The following is a 17,263-nucleotide window of genomic DNA, read 5'->3' on the forward strand; positions in this document are numbered from 1 at the left end:
CAATTACGTAATCATAATTATTCATAAGAAAATATTTACAGAGTAGTGACAAAATACAACGAAGTGCCAAAGAAACTGGTATAGTCATGCATATTCAAATACAGAGATATGTAAACAGGAAGAATATGGCGCGGCGGTCAGCAACGCCTGTATAAGACAACAAGTGTCTGGCGCAGTTGCTAGATCGGTTACTGCTGCTACAATGGAAGTTTATCAAGATTTAAGTCAGTTTGAAGGTGGTGTCAGTCGGCGCACGAGCGAACAGCATCTGCAAGGTAGCGATGAAGTGGAATTTTCCTGTAAGACCATTTCACGAGTGTACCATGAATATCAGGAATCTGGTGAAACATCAAATCTCTGACATCGCAGGAAAAAGATTCTGCAAGAACGGGACCAACGACGACTGTAGAGAATCGTTTGACGTGACAGAAGTGCAACCCTTCCGCGAATTGCTGCAGATTTCAATGCTGGGCAATCAACAAGTGTCAGCGTACGAAACATTCAACAAAACAGCATCGATATGGGCTTTCAGAGCCGAAGATCCGCTCATATACACTTGATGACTGCACGAGACAAAGATTTTGCATGGCCTGGTCCCGTCAACACCGACATTGGACTGTTGACTGGGAAGATGTTGCCTGGTCGGACGAGTCTCGTTTGAAATTGTATCTAGCGGATGGATGTGTACGGGTATGGAGACAACCTCATGAATTCATGGACCCTGCATGTCAGGACGAGACTGTTAAAGCTGGTGGAGGCTCTGTAGTGATGTGGGGTTTATGCAGTTGGAGTGATGTGTGACCCCTGATACGTCTACATACGACTCTGTCATGTGACACGCACGTAGGCATCCTGTCTGATCACCTGCATCCATTCACGTCCATTGTGCATTCCGGCGGACTTGAGCAATTCCAGCAGGACAATGCAACACCTCGCACGTCCATAATTGCTACAGAGTGGCTCCAGGAACGCTCTTCTGAGTTTAAACACTTGGGTTGGCCAATAAACTCCCCAGATATGAACATTATTGAGCATCACTGGGATGCTTTGGAACATGCTGTTCAGAAGAGATGGACGCCCCCTCGTACTCTTACGGATTTATGGGTAGCCTTGCAGAATTCATGGCGTCAGTTCCCTCCAGCACTACTTCAGACATTAGTCGAGTCCGTGCCATGTCGTGTTGCGGCACTTCTGCGTGCTCGCGGGTGTACTAGTTTCTTTGGCTCTTCAGTGTGTATTACATAAAAAATTACTTCATTACTCAAAATTACAAAATCAGTACTCCAAAAATTTCTTATGTTAGACACAGTGTTCCTGTGTTACGGAGCTATATGGACATAGGGCAGATTATTATGGCCGGCCGCGGTGGCTGAGCGGTTCTAGGCGCTCCAGTCTGGAACCGCGCGACCGCTACTGTCGCAGGTTCTAATTCTGCCTCGGGCATGGATGTATGTGATGTCCTTAGGTTAGTTAGATTTAAGTAGTTCTAAGTTCTAGGGGACGGATGACCTGAGATGTTAAGTCCCATAGTGCTCAGAGCCATTTGGACCATTATTATGGCCCTGCGTTTTGGAACGAGAATTTCTGAAATGGTCAAGTCGTGATCATCTATCAAAAATTATTGGAGGATCATGACCCCACGAGCAGGTGACGAGGTGTTACACGTTCACGCCACATCACAGAGGTCTTGGCTTGCCCGCTTTGTAAAGCAGGACACGCGGGGAACTGTGGCAGACCTGACGACAGAGTTCAGTTCTGCTGGTGCTAGAACACGTGTTTCAGAGCACACAGTTTGGTGCGCATCATTGAACATGGGTTTCTGCAGCAAACGACCCCTACGTATACCCATCTTAACCCAAACACACAGTCAATTGCGACTGCAGTGGGCACGAGATATTCGTGACTGGACACAGATCAGTGAAAATGTCGCTAGGTCGGATGTATTGCGTCTCATCAAGTCGATGGTCGTCAGCAGACATGCCATCATCCAGGCCAATTGCTCTCGAAACATGCACCGCGATACGGACACAGGCCGTTGGGAGCAGTATTATGCTACGGTGGGCACTCGCCAGAGTTTCCGTGGCACCTGTGGTTGTAACTGACGGCGCAATGACAGCAGTGGACTACGTGAACATTATTGCGGATCACCTGCATCCCTTAATGCTTCATGTCTTCCCCGACGGCGATGACATTTCCCTCTGCAGAAGACCAGAATCGTGCTACAGCGGTTTGCGAATATGATAGTGAACTCTCTTTGATCTCTTGCCCACCAAATTTCGTCATCAAAATGACGGAATATGATTACTTTACACAAGTAATTAAGAGTGATTTGAAAATGACATGAAGTACAGATGTTACAAATGTGCTTGACTGACTCGTAGTGTAAATTAGCTAATCGCACAATTAAATAAAAATAGCATTACGTGTCATGGGTCAGGAAAGCGACTCGTTAGAAGCAAGACAACAACCTACATCGAGTGTACAACGAAGTCTGGAGCATGGCAGAGTGACAACCCGGTGACCCTGTTTACATTTATAAAACATTGTCAAAGTAGTTCAACCTATATTAGCTGACTCTGAACTGAAAATGCGTGGTACAGGCACAGATAACGCACCTGTTAACAATGAAGTTCTTTCTCTTCTTAAGTGAGAAATTCCTCACCTAATCCTCACGTCATGTTCTTGTCAGTCAATCCAGTTGACCCTTTCTAATGCTTGTAAAGGAGAATCATCAGCCCATTTAGAATTGATTTTTCTTTCGTAAATACACAATTGGTTTCACCGCTCCTTGACAAGGCAAAAGGCCTACAATGATCTCTATGATGAGGAGGATTCTTTGGAGATCCTACAAATCGTCGGAACACGATTAATCTCAATTAAACCCATCTTAAAGGCGTACTTAATCAGTGGGAGGCTCTCACAGAGTACTCGCACCTCAGGGTAGCTGCTCAGACACGATATAAAATGTATAAAGATAATAACAGCAAATCTTTTTTCGTAGTTCTACGACTAATTCTGCGACAGTGCAACGTAATTAATAAGTTGCTTCAACCTCCACCAAGCTGCTGCCGTACCTCACTTAATTAGAACACTTGTACAAACAGAAGTCGTAAAAGAGTGTCAAGGGGTCTGCTTTTTGTAAATGTTATGAATTTTCTTCGTACTAAGCCACATTTAGGTTCCGCTTTTGAAAAGCAGGTAGGTATTTTGATTAACAGTGGTAAAATGACTGTGGATACTGAAATGGGGAATTCGGAAAATTTGCATTAACTTTTTGGTACGCCTTGTCAGTTAGCTCCAATCCCGTCAGCCGAAGAATGTTGGAGTGCTACGCAAGATATCGTCTATAGCTCCAGAAAGCGGTTAAAGAAGAGTGAAGGACAATCACATCATTAGCTTCGGAAATAGGTATCAGATTGGCCATCCTATCTGACGTAGAACTTCGGTGGCAGTAAATCAACTTCGTGGAGTGGGAGAATGTGGCACGAGCGGTTGGATTTTGGTCTGAAGTAGAGGATGCAAGGCAAGTAAACGGAAGCCTTTTAGTGAGCTTTGCAGTTTGGCTACGAGAGGTGCAATGGATATTGCCAAAAGTTCGTATAGGAACGGTTTGGGGACACTATGCTCAATTCTATTCTGACATTTAGTTCTGGCCATCGGCGCCTCGGAATGTGTTGTCACAACTTTCAATTTGAAATTGCAATTCTGGAAAAAGATAAGATCCAAAATAAATGAATAACCTCATAAATTTATAGATGTTTCGAGTTTTATACACAACTATGCTTTACAAAAATTATAAATATTTAATAAATATAGTTTGTCTCGTAAGTATTACCCACGCCTAAGGCAAGAGTATTGGTGTTAGCAGTGACAATCCAGGACCCTCAGTATTAATACAATTCGTGGAATAGAAAGTAAATGACTCTGAAATACATGTTTTTCATATTGAGTAGATTGTTCCATTCAAAGTTCACGTACTTACTTAGGAAACATATCATCGTGATGATGATGATGATGATGCTGGTTTGTCGGGCGCTCAACATCGTGCTCATTAACACCCGTACAACTTCCAAATCTTTCCATTTTCGTCTCGCCACTTCCCGAAATGACGATGAGGACAACACGCACACCCAGTCCCCTGGCGGAGAAAATCCCCGACCCTTCCGGGAATCGAACACGGGACCCCGTAATCCAGAGCCAGTGATGCTAGCCACTGGACCACGAACCGTAGACACATATCATCGTAATATGCAAATGTCAGTATTCAGCAGTCTGAAGAAAGGAACATTATCAAATAAAAAAACATTGTACCTTATATAAAAAGACATCAGGGTCCTTATACAAATATTTTTATGGCCGATTTCTAGCAGATTTTGCAAGTTGGTTAGCCGAAATATAGGTGACAGAGTTGACAACACTGCCTTCCTGTCCCCATCCTGCTACGCCCAAGGCGGAATATGTGTGCTCCAACGCTCTGCGTGTAGTATTATTCATGTGAAAGTGAGCGAAAGTTTTTCTAAATGTTCGAGAATAGCGTAAATGAGGCGGTTCTTGGGTACTAGGCCTGTATTCACCTACTGTTATTTGGGAAACCGCCTAAAAGCCACATACAGGCCTCCCAGCTCTCCAACCCTTGCCGTTAATCGAAAAACACAAGAGTGAAGGGTTACAAGCGGATGACTTTTGTGCATCTTCTGGATAGCACCAGTTTTTGGCTGAAGCAGCCGCAAAATCAAAGATTCTCTTATTATGCCAGTCCTTATAGCACGGCAATAAAATTATTGGTATATCGGCGAAATTTACATTCTCTTCCAGTTAATGCCATTCTGCAATAGAACCGACGTCTGAGAACGACACTGAGAAAGTACTGTATAGACTACATGGGAGCAAGTCTTGCACATTCCCATCTATACCCATACATTTTAATGGACCACTCCTTACTGTAATGATATACCGAATGTTATGTCATGTTATTGTTGATAGTTCCCAAACATCGTCGTCGTCATTAAAACAGCATTGATAGATTTTTCCAGAATTTCAAACCAGTGGAAATTTTAGGAATAAACACTACCCACTTTTTTAAAACTATTATTTAAGAACCAAAAATTTTAGCACTGCCGCTATGGCAAACTGGTATATCTGCTTTCTTACCCGACTGTTAATAAGAAATGAAGAATACCTTTTAGAATTGAGACTAAAGAAGTACCGGAAAATACCGGTTCTTCAGAGAGAGATGTAGGTTGTTGTCTTGGTCCAAACGAGTCACTTTCCTGACCCATGATACGTGATGTGGCTGTATGATAGTTCACAGTTGAACAAACAATATTTGTCCTCTCTGGCGCTAACTGCATAGGGCTGATGAAATCCCCCATGACGTCGTGTAAGTCCCTCCTGGATCGATCTATTGTACGTTCTCAGGACAGTTGTGAGGTCCCAATCACCGAGAGCAGAAATGTCATAGAACGATAATTTGCAGCCTCCATAGGCCATGATCCTGCAGCTGTCGAATTCCAGCACTTGCCGATAGACATTTCTCCTTCTTACACGAGATAATACATGATCATCGTACCAACAGCTAAAAGTCAAATGCTGTTTCTGACAGAGAAATCCGCTGTATAATCTTTCCTTATATTCAGAATGTAAACGGCGCTACGTCTTCCTAGCGTGTACGGTTCTGCTGAAATATGAGTAGCGATCAAAAAATTCCACACAAAGGCCTTGCAATCCAGAATCGATATGCCAATAAAGCAAAATCGCCATGAGCGCTGAGTCAATCTTCTTACCGAGGCAATGGATTGAAGATAAACGTTTGGTGAAACATCAAGTTCAGCTGCATGAAGAAGTCCATAACTGCCTCCTGCATATCCTCGTGCGAGAGGAATTGCCGTCCTTTCAAGGTCATTTTTAAGGGTTCGAAGGCGTAAAAATCACATGCGGTAAGATCAGGTCTATAGTGCGGATACTTAAGTGTCTCCCACTTGAGTTGGCATCATCTGTAATGGTTTAGGCTGGCCATCTAGATCGACCGGTGTCTTGTGTTGAATCGCGACCAGCACAGAATTTGGGCACCATTCCACTACAGTGGTTTTCGCAGACATGCTGTCCCACTTACCTCCTTTGTTCTCAGCGGCCGAGAAAAGAATAACACCACATTAGCCCAGTTTGGACGCATTTGGTAATAATATCGTCACAGTTCACATTTATGCATATTTACCGCACGTACATAGGAAAGACATGAATCCAACACTAATCCCTTGCCTACGTGTCAGTGCTTATATAGCCGCGTAGGAGTTGCGATATGTTAGATAAAAGCTGCACCAACGCCCACAAATGGAAACATTTTGATCGCTCCTTATAGGAAACACCACCACATCCAAAAATGTAGTACGCTTCATACCAATTTCACGTTTGCAGGATTGTGCATTAAAGGTGTTGCAGTTTTAAACACCATTATTGTACAACAGAGGGACTTCTCATGTTTTTCCTATTTACTTTTACATGCTCTTTACTATCGATTATAGCTATAGATGTATCAATCAGTCTTATTACAAAACAAAAAAAAACAGGTACTATACATCCAAAGAGAATTTAGAATTTATTACAAAAATTAAGTTATTGTTCATTTGCAAGACTTGATTGTAAAAACCTGAAAAAAGAAGTTATCTTGTGTCTGTAGTACATATGTGACATAGTTTTATTATTACAAGAGTCGTACACAGTGACTATTGGATCCTGGATAATGCAACCTAACCATGATCGGAAATCACTGGTAGCGTTGTTGATTTCTAAATACTATATGCTGTCTGCAGTGGGTACTGCCTAGCCCACGTTGACGGTGTGACAATGTGTACTGCTGACTGGATGGATGCATGTATGCCACACCATCGACTTCGGCTGTCCAGAAAACCAAATACCTCGAACCATGTCGGGCGTGTAACGACCTCCATTGACTCTAATGAGTACCAACATCGCGAGATTTGGATGACTCTAGCTTCAACTTATTCTAGGTTTATGGCCAAGTCTGTTTTTGTTGCTGCATATTTGTTGTTGCTTATAGAATTATATACAGTAACATTACTTCCTCGCGTTAGGGTGGATTATCGTGAGCGGTCTGCTAATAATAACTTTTTTTTTAATATATAGTCAACAGTCTTCTCACTGTTTGATGAGACCAACCATGAATTTCTCTCCTGTGCCAACCTCTTCATCTCAGAATAGCATTTGCAACCTACGTTCTCAATTATTTTCTACATGTATTCCAATATCTGTCTTCCTCTACAGTTTTTGACCTCTACAGCTCCCTCTAGTACCATGGAAGTCATTCCTCATGTCATAACAGATGTCCCATCATCCTGTCCCTTCCCCTTGTCAGTGTTTTCCACCGATTCATTTTCTCTCCAATTCTGCGTAGAACCTCTCCATTCTTTATCTTATCAATGCGCCTAATTTTCAACATTCGTCTGTAGCACCACATCTCAAATGCTTCGATTCTCTTCTGTTCCGGTTTTCCCACAGTCAAACTTCCCTACCGTACAATGCTGTGCTCCAGATGAACATTATCAGAAATTTCTTCTTCAAATTACGGCCTTTGTTAGATACGAATACACTTCTCTTGGCCTGGAATGCCACTTTTGCCAGTGCTAGTCTGCTTTTGATGTCCTCCTTTCTCCGTCCGTCATTGGTTATTTTGTTGCCTAGGTAGTAGATTTCCGTAACTTCATCTACCTCGTGACCATCAGTCTTGATGTTACGTTTTTCACCATTCTCATTTCTCCTACTTCTCATTACTTTCGTCTTTCTCCGATTTACTCTCAATCCATATTCTGTACTCTTAGACTGTTCATTCCATTCAGCAGATCATGTAATTCTTCTTCACTTTCACTCAGGATAGCAATGGCATAAGCGAATCTTATCACTGTATCCTTTCACCTAGGATTTTAATTCCACTTCTGAAACTTTCTTTTACTTCCAGCATTGTTTCTTCGATTTAGAGATTGAGCAGTAGGGGCGAAAGTCTTCATCCTGTCTTACACTGGTAGGGGGACTATTCACCAACAGCGTAGTTACATTAAATACACTGCGCAAAAGAATTAAAGAATCACTTTTTCGAAACCCCATAATTTTCGTCTTCTGCGACGCAGAAGTGTTAAATAAGGCTCAAAGCTGCCTACAACCTTTCTCTGTAATGGTAGAAGAGAGTGGCGCTCTGCGACGTCACACTCGGGCTCAACGACGACTCATGCGTAAAGAAGGCCACAACTTAGAAGTTGATGTGAGGTATAAGGTGGGTTAGTGATGTCACATTAGCAACAAATTTCACCACAATTTTCCAAACGCCACCGTAGAAGTGTCACACAAAGAGAAGGTCGTCACAAAAACCCTCTTTACCCACATCTTACCCCTTCTCAGAACGCCTCTGCGATTGAGGTGAGAACCACGACGTACAGTGTTGAAATCACGCGGTTGTCTTGTGGGTGGCCAGGCGAAACATTGCACACACACACCGCCGCTCAGAATCCACACTAAAAGAAGTCAGGAGGTGGAATGAAGGGCGTCAGAGAAACTACCCATTCCCACTTACTCATGTGACGGTTTACAGTGCGATATACTGCATTATGACGTTCTCGATAATCTTAACACCATTGATACCCGGAGGTTGGGAAGAGGTTATGGAGGTGCAAAATTGACACATGAGTAATAGGGCCCTTTAAATCCCCTCCCAACCCCTTCCCATTCATTAACACCCTTAGTGCTATCTGCATCCTTAAATATGTTGGAGGTTGGGAAGAGGTTATGGAGGTGCAAAATTGACACATGAGTAATAGGGCCCTTTAAATCCCCTCCCAACCCCTTCCCATTCATTAACACCCTTAGTGCCATCTGCATCCTTAAATATGTACCTGCACAAAGACAAACCTTGACCAATTTCTAGGCGTCTGTGGGCAGACAGCCCCTCAACACCCTTCAGCTGAAAGGCACTACGTTACTTCCTCCAGCATCTGCTTGTGGAATCAGAGTGATGTCACATTAGCAACAAATTTCACCACAATTTTCCAAACGCCACCGTAGAAGTGTCACACAAAGAGAAGGCCGTCACAAAAACCCTCTTTACCCACATCTCACCCCTTCTCAGAACGCCTCTGCGATTGAGGTGAGAACCGCGACGTACAGTGTTGAAATCACGCGGTTGTCTTGTGGGTGGCCAGGCGAAACATTGCACACACACACACCGTCGCTCAGAATCCACACTAAAAGACGTCAGGAGGTGGAATGAAGGGCGTCAGAGAAACTACCCATTCCCACTTACTCATGTGACGGTTTACAGTGCGATATACTGCATTGTGACGTTCTCGATAACCTTAACACCATTGATACCCCTGCACGAATCAATTCTCCAAGAACATTATGGGACGGGAACGCCATGAACGTTATCTAAGCCCTTTGGAGCGTAGCACGACCGCAGGTTTTGCTCTAGTATGTAGGTGGAACCACTTGGGGACGTTCAAAACCATCCAACGAGATTTGCACGTGAATCGAAGAATCACAGGGTGTTTAGGCTTTCTCAGCCCTCCTGTCTCGCGTCTGCCTGTGGCGTGATCACTGGAGGTTGAGAAGAGGTTATGGAGGTGCAAAATTGACACATGAGTAATAGGGCCCTTTAAATCGCCTCCCAACCCCTTCCCATTCATTAACACCCTTAGTGCCATCTGCATCCTTAAATATGTACCTGCACAAAGACAAACCTTGACCAATTTCTAGGCGTCTGTGGGCAGACAGCCCCTCAACACCCTTCAGCTGAAAGGCACTACGTTGCTTCCTCCAGCATCTGCTTGTGGAATCAGAGTCGTGTCGAAGGGGTGGCTCCAAGGATGTAGCCTTACTGGTCTTACAAGGACACTTTGCCGTTTTCTCTGTATGTCCATCTTTTCATAGATGCTTGCGGGACTCGGCTGTTTGATACAGGATATCAAATGAAACACCTTTCAGCCGTCTTTTTTCCAAACTTATTTTATTTGACTTCAAGTTTCTAGAACAGTCGGCAGATCATGGTTGAAGTGATCGCTACAGCAAGCATAAACCTACTGATACCAGTACTGCTGGCGCCTGCTTTGACCAGAACGGAGATGGAATCGTCCTGTGGTTCCGTCGGGAGCCTGAAGATGGCGTAGTAGATCGCTTAAACTGGTAGCCATATAAAATAAGTTTGGAAACTAGATAGTTGAAAGGTGTCTCATTTGACGTCCTTTGCCATTTTATTCAAGCATGTTTTAATATCGCAAGACACCCACACAGCGCCACCCCTCAACCCGCGATTACACCTCAGTACATAAAATAGTAAGGCTGAAAAAGAATCAGATAGTTTTCTGCTTCGGATTAATTTCAGATTTACCTGAATGGATCTGAACGGTCCCTAATCGTTCCATCCCGAATGCCAGAGAAAGAAATTACGGTCAGGGGTCAGCTTACGTTTGATACAGTTGCAGCCCCACTATGTCGTTAGAGAAGGATTGCATCGCACAGAGGGTGTCAGCAGCTCAAAGGTCGTCAAGAACGCCAATCTTTTGCACACAGCAACGCAAACTGTTGTTTTCGTCCGCCACACTCATATATTCTACACACCAACGTGAATAATCGTCTTGTTGCCACTACCCCCAATGATATTAGAAATTCTGATGAAATGTTATCTGTCCCTTCTGTCTTATTTGATCTTAAGTCCTCCAAAACCATTTTAAATTATGATTCTAATACTGGATCCCCTTTATTTTCTAAATCGACTCCTGTTTCTTCTTCTATCACTTCAGACAAATCTTACCCCTCATAGAGGCTTTCAATGTATTATTTCCACCTATCCGCTCTCTCTTCTGCATTTAAAAGTGGAATTCCGGTTGCTTCCTTAATATTACCCCTCTTGCTTTTAATGTCACCGATGGTTAGTCTGACTTTCCTTTATGTTGAGTCTGTCCTTCTGACAATCATTTCTTTTTCGATTTCTTCACGTTTTTCATGTAGCCATTTCGTCTTAGCTTCCCTGCTCTTTTATTTGTTTCATTCCTCAGTGACTTGTAATTCTGTATTCCTGAGTTTCCCTGAATATTTTTGTACTTCCTCTTTTCAACTATCAACCAAAGTATTTCTTATGTTACCCATGATTTCTTCGCAGGTACCTTCTTCGTACCTATGTTTTTCTTTCCAACTTCGGTGATTGCCCTTTTTAGAGGTGCCCATTCCTCTTCAACTGTACTGCCTACTGAGCTATTCCTTATTGCTGTATCTATAGCCTTAGAGAACTTCAAGCGTATCTCGTCATTGTTTAGTACACCCGTATCCCACTTCTTTGCGAATTGATTCTTCCTTACTAATCTGTTGAACTTCGGTCTACTCGTCATCGCTACCTTATTGTGATCTTAATCTATATCTGCTCGTGGGTAAGCCTTACAATCCAGTATGTGATTTCGCAATCTCTGTCTGACCATGATGTAATCTAATTGAAATCTTCCCGTATCACCTGGCCTTTTCCAAGTATACCTCTTCCTCTTGTGACTCTTGAACAGAGTATTCGCTATTACTAGCTGAAATTTATTACAGAACTCAATTAGTCTTTCTCCTCTCTCATTCCATGTCCCACGCCCATACTCTCCTGTAATCATTTCTTCTGCTCCTTCTCCTACGACTACATTCCAGTCCCCCATGACTATTAGATTTTCATCTCCTTTTACGTACTGTATTAACCTTTGAATGTCCTCATATACTTTGTCTACCTCTTCATCTTCAGCTTGCGATGTCGGCATGTATACCTGAATTATCGCTGTCGGTGTTGTCCATAGTCTGCTTGTAATGACTATGTACACTCGCCTGGATGGTGGGTCGATGTGTACAGTGATGCCCTTGCAGTTCTCGCAAGATCATATTAACTAACGCGATTCTTCTCGATCTCTTCACTTGGAGAATACACGAGACTCTTAGCTTATTTGAAGCTGATCTTTTTAGAGTCTATTGTCATCAAAGTGACCACAGTATATATCTCTCCCCATGCCTCACGGAATGTTAAGTCCGTGTATCATCACAACATTTCGGAGAGAGGGAGCCATTTATTATCTGACAGTTGCTTATATAGAGCTACCTCTCCCCTCTCTGCGAAGAACAGTCTCCCTCCAAAACTGGAGTCGGCCAATCATATTGCTACAAACAGGAATTGTTTTTCCCACTCTCAAAACATGGATTTTAGTCGTCCTATCCGCAAACTCCACCTCCATAGACAAATGACGTTAATTGTGCAATCACGCTTCCCTCGAAATGTTCACATTGTTCTCCCAGTGGGAGAGCTTTCTACGAAAGGCCTAGGCCTTTACTAGCATGTCATGCACAGTTCACATGAATGCAGCATGCCTTTTTAACTATGTATTTCCTTCTCCGTCTCCGGAAATGTGGCCAATCCAACTAGCGTGAATTGCGCAGTCACCTCTCACTTGGGACACCTGAGACCTGAGGCAGTAAACGAGCCGTTGACTCCCTGCGGCGAAACAAGCTACGTGACTCTGTCGAGATCCACGCTCCATCCCTTGCGGCAGCGATGTTGATGACCTGTCCCTTCGTCCTTCGACGCGGATCTGCACTTTGATTTTTAAAGGAAAATGTTGTATCGTAGTTTGTTGCCTCCTGTTCGTTCTAGGTCTGCGTGGCTACCGAAATTTATGTGGGTGAAAAAGGGGAAAAGGATTAGTTAGTATCTTATTCCGATCAGCTAAACTTTCATTATCATTTGATATGCAAATTAAGTCTGTTACGCCAAAGTATGGCGTGTGACACCATTTGAATAGTATCATCAAGAAGATGCCCATAAAAGGTAGTAAAATAGATTATCACCTTATCTGTTGCCCATGAAATGTGATATAAATGGACTTCCACCTTACAAGCTGTACAATTGGATGCCATTGATCCGGAAAATCAGCTGAGTTTCATGGCAGTTTGAGTTATGTAAATCTCTGTGTTCATATGACACCGAAGCAAAAATATTATTGTGCTGGCCATGCAACTGGTCCTGCTCGACCCATCCAACGAGTACCACTTAGCTGCAGATCCGCGCCGAATGACGAAGGGATAGGTCACCAACATCGCTGCCGTAAACCTTTGTTTATAATGTTGGTAGACTTAGAGAAAGCTTTTTACAATGCTGAATGGTAGAAGGGGTAAAATATAAGGTGCGAAAAGCTATTCACAACTTGTACAGAAACCAGACGGTAATTATGAGAATCGAGTGGCATGAAAGGAAGTACGATTGAAAAGGGAATGAGACGGGGTAGTAGCCTATCACCGATGTTATTCAATCTTTACACTGACCAATGACTGAAGGAAACCGAAGAAAAATTTGGAGAAGGAATTAAAGTTTACGGAGAAGAAATAAATCTTTGAGGTTTGCCGACGGAATCGTCACTCTGTCAGAGACAGCAAAGGAGCAGTTCACTGGAGTGAATAGCGTCTTGAAAGGCCGGTGTAAGAAGAACATCAACAAAAGCAAAATACGGATAACGGAATGTAGTCGTCTGACACTCCACTCCTTTTTACGTTTGTCAGACAAAACACCCTATGAGTGCTTTTTCGTCATTAGAATAAATGGCTTTGGTTAGGAGTGGACCCTTATTCTATGACAGAGCACATCGGTGTTTCGCTATACACAAATCGTTTAGTTTCAGAATTATTGTCAAAGAAGTTGTGACATGACAATATCAGGACAGTTGTCAAGATAACGTATTATGTCCTGTTTAGCAGAAATAACTCTGAACACAATAATATCAAATTTAACTAGAATGTTCTCTACAAGATTTTTCTTACTTATACACTGTGAAGTTGGCCAATATTACGACAAATCATCCGATTCTGGTTCTAAGTTCGGTACTATTTAGGATGCCCACGGAGGATGGTTAGTTTTTGTGTCAAGATGAGCAAAAGATTACTCAAGGTTGCTCGAATTCACAGTGGACACAAGCTGGTGAACCAACAAGTTTACGCCTCTGCCAGCGGCTAGCTACGATGTGCTGCTGGCTGCATGGCTGCTCTCGCCCTCTGAAAATTCTATAAAAAGCTAATCAAAATCTTTGCTGATTTTATAAGCTGACACTGTTTCTCGTTAGGCGAGAAAACATGCACTAATCTCTCGTGTAGAAAATATGGCGATATACACGTGCATAGGTGGAGCAGCGTGTATGCTTCAACGCCGTCACAGTTCTCACAAGAACAATTAATTAGGTGACTGTTTTGTTTCTCCGCTATCGGAGCTCAATGACTCTTCAGCTAATTTCTAGGTGAATGTGAGTCAAATTGAACGCAGTGGTCACACAAAGTTCCTCTTTTGGCGTCGTACAGAGCGTGATGCGCCCTGTTCTAAACTTGATGCTGGTCTCGAGGAGAGTCCTCGAAGATTTTGGTCTTGTGTATTTCGTAGCAAACTGTCCCTCACCTGTGACCTTTCGTGCTTCACATCACGGCATTTTTCAGACCAATGGGAGCGTTCGTTTCATCTTGTGGAAACTACCTCTGCCAATCGCAAAGGGCCAACCTTTAAACTGCGTCGAAATACCGCCCCTTTCTACTCCTTCTGAGTTTATTTCAGCCAATCGGACATTTTGCGTCCACTCCTGATGCCTAAAAGTTACACGCGTACATCACGAGCATTCCACGAACATTTCACATGATCAACTGCATCGCTGCTCTACTTGTATCCATCTGGAATTTCCCTAATGCAGTTTTCTAAAGAATTTCTCCACAGCAAGCAGCGCTGCGCCGCTACCTGCTTCCCTCGATGTATCGTCGGGCACGTTTGCTGTCCCTATCGCTGCAGGCCACCAACTCCTTTTAGAAGCATTCTGTTATACTCGGGCCGTGATGGCATAATTCGCGTCTGCCTCCAATCTAAAATGTTTCTCCCTGCAGCTTTTTTCACATTTTGCTCATTGACATGCAGGATTTGGGTTCGGTGTGTTAATACCGTCGAATCGAGTGTCATCCCTTTGCATTACATACTGTACATTTTGATAAGGAAATCTGCTCATTATCGCTAAAGTATGCCAGATGACTTATTCATCTACTTGTTACAATGCATTAAATCTCATGTAAAGTGCTAATTTGGTATTCATTCAAGCTGTCACTTTACAGTCGAATTAAAACAAGTGAAGCTGAGGGACTTAGATTAGGAAACGTGACACTTAAAGTGGCAAATAAGTTTTACTTTTTGGCAGTAAAATAACGAATGATGACCAAATTAGAGAGGATATAAAATGTAGACTGGCATCAGGAAGAAAAGCGTTTCGGAAAAACAGAAATTTGTTACCATAGAATATAGATTTTAGGGTTAGGAAGTCGTTTATGAAAGTGTTTATGTGCAGTGTAGGTACGTATGGAAGTGAAACATGGGCAATAAACAGTTTTGATTCAAAGAGCTTTTGAAATGTGATGCTAAAGAAGAATGCAGAAGATGAGATGGATAGATTGTGTAACTAATGAGGAGGTGCTGAACAGAATTGGGGAGAACAGAAATTTGTGCCACAACCTGACTAGAAGAAGGGATAGGTTGATCAGGCACATGTTGAGACATCAACGGATGACCAACTTAGTATTGGAGGGAAGAGAGAGAGAGAGAGAGAGAGAGTGTGTGTGTATGTGTGTGTGTGTGTGTGTGTGTGTGTGTGTGTGTGTGTGTGTATTGGGGTAGGGTGAGGGTAAAAACCGTAGAGGGAGATCAAGACATGAATACGTTAAGCAAATTCAGAAGGATGTAAGTTGCATTAGTTCTTCATATATGAAGAGGCTTGCACAGGGTAGAGTAGTGTGAGGAGCTGCATCAAACAATTCTCCAGATTGAAGACCACAACAACATTAACGAGTGCCTTAGGTAACATAATACACAACCCCCACAAAAAATGGTGGATTCCCTGCTGTCCGAAGTGAAATTGAACAGTGCACAAGCACTTTAATTTTGCGCTGTCCAATGACTCTTCAGAATCGTGACGTCGGTTTTCTTGTGACAATCAAAACAGGATGATACACAGCGAAGACCGTCATCACAACTCAGCATTTTAGGCTCCATGAAAAGCTCCATCGCAAAGACGTCGAAATGTCGGATTTGTTACATAGTTGTTTCGTGCTACAAAATGTTGCAGCCTTATACTCAGAAGTATTTCTTCACTGGCCACGAAAACGCAGATGTTTATACATAAACGTTTTTAGGGCCAGATTAACGCTAGAAAGATAAAGAAATATTGACGTAAGGATCACTACGAGAGGATATAGGAAAGGTCGTACTAATGTTTTAGTACTTGCTGAGTTTAACATATCACATGAAAGTAATCAGACTAAGAAGGCGATACAGCAAATGCACCACAATTTTACGAAATTCAAATGACTATAGTTTAACCAAATCCTGAAGATATTTCGGATAGCATAGTAATTTCAATTACGACATAGTGAACTTCATATTATCTACACTACAAGTTTACGCAATCCAGTGTGATAATACATAAGAAAATGGTGTATTTTAGGCTTGGTACACATTAGCAGTCACGGACTCGAAATGCTAAGCTGTTGTGTCGGTGCCTGACGGTGTTCACTTCGTACACACGGCTTGTTGCGTTGCCGTGACAACCATGACATCACTAGCGACCTCGACGCACCTTCTTCTGGCTACGACTGCGGAGAAAACAAATAATGCAAGTATCTCTCTCGCGGACGAAGAGAAGGGTGTTCAGTAGGTGAGTGTTTACTCGAAGATTTAGTGACATAATTTTGTCGAGAATCATGAGTCTGAAAAAAAGAAAGATCTTATCACATTATAGATCCTGAAATAATCGTTTACGTTCATACAACAGTGTTATTTTAAATAAATAAGCTAGGTTCAAATGGATCAAATGGCTCTGAGCACTATGGAACTTAACATCTGAGGTCAGCAGCCCCCTAGAACTTAGAACTACTTACACCTAACTAACCTAAGGACATCACACACATCCATGCCCAAGGCAGAATTCGAACCTGCGACCGTAGCGGTCGCGAGGTTCCAGACTGAAGTGCCAAATAAGCTAGGTTTGGTTCAAATGGCTCTGAGTACTATGGGACTCAACTGCTGTGGTCATCATTCCCCTAGAACTTAGAACTACTTAAACCTAACTACCCTAAGGACATCACACACACCCATGCCCGAGGCAGGATTCGAACCTGCGACCGTAGCAGCAGCGCGGCTCCGGACTGGAGCGCCTAGAAAGCTAGCTTTAATTAA

The sequence above is a fragment of the Schistocerca piceifrons genome, chromosome 1 (assembly GCF_021461385.2).
Source record: "Schistocerca piceifrons isolate TAMUIC-IGC-003096 chromosome 1, iqSchPice1.1, whole genome shotgun sequence".
Classification (NCBI taxonomy): Eukaryota; Metazoa; Arthropoda; class Insecta; order Orthoptera; family Acrididae; genus Schistocerca; species Schistocerca piceifrons.